The 2,712-nt window shown below is 46.9% G+C and overlaps 1 pseudogene; it reads left to right on the top strand.

The window, feature by feature from the left end:
- Positions 1–1,091: 1,091 nt before the first annotated feature.
- LOC116078768 lies at positions 1,092–1,868 on the top strand (annotated as a pseudogene).
- The last annotated feature ends 844 nt before the right edge of the window (positions 1,869–2,712 follow it).

Genomic DNA, 2,712 nt, shown 5'->3' with positions numbered 1-2,712 from the left:
TACAGGAGGATCTCCAGTTGGAGGCCAGGCTGAGCTACGCATCTTTTGTCCCCAAAAGAAAACACGAAACAGAAGAAAATGCACCCCGCAAAAAAAAAAAAAAAAAAAAAAGAAATAATCAAAAGAATAAAATCCAGAAACTTGTGTTTTGGGAAATGAAAACCCAAGAAAGAGTCTCCCCACCAGTGTTAGGTGTAAAACTCAGTTCTCAAGTGGTGTTAGTCTAACTGGTTTCCTGCTGGTGCCATTCCCGCTGGTGCTGTTCCCGCTGGTGCCGTCCTGGTGAGTGTACCAGCAAATCCCAGAAAAAAAGGTCCAAGTACCTTTTTGGACCTCATTCATGCTACAGGTGACATTTTAAGCCACAGGTGACATTTTAAGCCACAGGTGACATTTTAAGCCACAGGGGATCAGGAACTACTGAGGAAAGGTACAGGAGCAACTGGATCTCCACTGGAGAGAAAAATCCAGGTGGTTCAATGATGTAAGCATTTAAAAGGAAAATACTAGAAGCTGAGAAGGTGGCTCACCTATGATCCCAACACGCAGGAGGTAGAGGCAGGAGGATGAGCTCAAAATCCTCCTGAGCTACACGGGGAGCTGGAGTTCCAACCTGGGCTACATGAGGTTCTCACAAATATGGATAAATAAAAGTTAAGGCCAGCCAGGCGGTGGTGGCACATATCTTTAATCCCAGCACTTGGGAGGCAGAGGCAGGTGAATTTCTGAGTTCGAAGCCAGCCTGGTCTACAAAGTGAGTGCCAGGACAGCCAGGACTACACAGAGAAACCCTGTCTCGAAAAACCAAAAAAAAAAAAAAAAAAAAAAAAAAAAAAGAAAAGAAAGAAAGAAAAACATTAAGGCCTGGAGAGCTGGCTCAGAGGGTAAGGGTACTTGGTGTGTAATCATAAAGAGCAGAGTTCAGATCCTAGCACAGCACCCGTGTAACAAGCTGGGCATCATCACCTATAATTCCAACTCCAGGGAGGAACACAGACAGGTCACTGGGCCTGCTGCCTTCAGGTCTAGTGGAGAAAATTCGAACTGCAGACTTGGGGTTCTTCCCCAGAGGGCTAGGCAAAGTGGAGGTAATGGTGCACGTAGCCTTCTGTGCCGACACCCAGGAGGCAGAGGTGTGGGTCTCTGTGGATTTGACACAGCCTGGTCTATGTAGTGAGTATTAGGGCAGCCAGGGCTACCCAGCGAGGGCCTGTCACAAACAAACAGACAGCAAAGGGTAGGCAGAGAGTGGTAGAGGGGACACTGGACACCCTCTCTGGCCTCTATGGTCACACTCCATCCACATGCCCCCAGACTGTCAACACTCCAGAAAATGTCAACATCACTCTGAAGGGGCGAACGGTCATTGTGAAGGGCCCCAGGGGAACTCTGCGGAGGGACTTCAATCACATCAATGTAGAGCCGAGTCTCCTTGGAAAGAAAAAGAAGCGGCTCTGGGCTGACAGATAAATGGTGGGGTAAGAGAAAGGAACTGGGCGCTGTCTGAACCATCTGCAGTCATGTTCAGAAGGAGGTGGAGACTCACGCTGGGCTTCTCTTCCAAGGTGAGGTCTGTGCATGCTCACTTCCCCATCAACGTCCTTATTCAGGAGAGAGGGTCTTTGGTTGAAACCCGAAACTTCTTGGGTGAGAAATGCATCCACAGGGTTCGGATGAGAAGGGGTGTTGCTTGTTCTGTCTCTCAAGCCCAGAAGGATGAGTTAATCCTTGAAGGAAATGATACTGAACTTGTTTCAGATTCAGCTGCTCTGATTCAGCAAGCCACAGCAGTTAACAACAAGGCCATCAGAAAGGTTTGGATGGCATCTATGTCTGCGAAGGGAACCGGGCAGCAGGCTGACGACTGAGGCCTCCTTTCCTAGCTCCAGAAACAAGATCCTGGTCACAAGTACAATTTGGGCGCTTGGGAGAATAAAAGATTGATATATTTGAAAAAAAAAAAAAAAGTAAAACTTTAGCTGAGAAAAATATCAGCAACAAAGAAAAACTATTCATAAAAGGAAAAAAAAGGTTTTCATAAGTGGCGACTACTATCTTTTTTTTTTCGAGACAGGGTTTCTCTGTGTAGCCTGGCTGTCCTGGAACTCATTCTGTAGACCAGGCTGGCCTCGAACTCAGAAATCCGCCTGCCTCTACCTCCCAAGTGCTGGGATTAAAGTCATGCACTACCACCGCCTGGCAATTAATGTCTTTAAACCTAAAGAATTCTAAGGGGGCTGGAGTGATGGCTCAGAGGTTAAGAGCACTGGCTGCTCTTCCAGAGGGCATCAGATCTCATCACAGATGGTTGTGAGCCACCATGTGGTTGCTAGGACTTGAACTCAGGACCTTCAATAGAGCAGTCAGTGCTCTTAACCGCTGAGCCATCTCTCCAGCCCCCACCAATCTTTTTTTTTAAAAAGCAGGGCAGTGGTGGCACATGCCTTTAATCCCAGCACTTGAGGGAGGCAGAGGCAGGCAGATTTCTGAGTTTGAGGCCAGCCTGGTCTACAGAGAAACCCTGTCTCAAACCAACCCCCACCCCCAACCCCCCCAAAAAAAACAGGAATTCTGAAAACCAGCATGAAAATGTCATTTGTATTATTAAGAAAAGGGACAGAGGACATTATTTTACAGAACAAGACAATCAGACTTGTTTTTAAATGATGAAAGACAGTTGTACAGTGGCACTTAAATAATTTAGTTACAGGC

This window comes from Mastomys coucha, unplaced genomic scaffold (genome assembly GCF_008632895.1).
Source record: "Mastomys coucha isolate ucsf_1 unplaced genomic scaffold, UCSF_Mcou_1 pScaffold5, whole genome shotgun sequence".
NCBI classification, from domain to species: Eukaryota; Metazoa; Chordata; class Mammalia; order Rodentia; family Muridae; genus Mastomys; species Mastomys coucha.
Note: the sequence above shows the minus strand (reverse complement) of the source record. Positions and strands in the feature narration are given on the sequence as shown.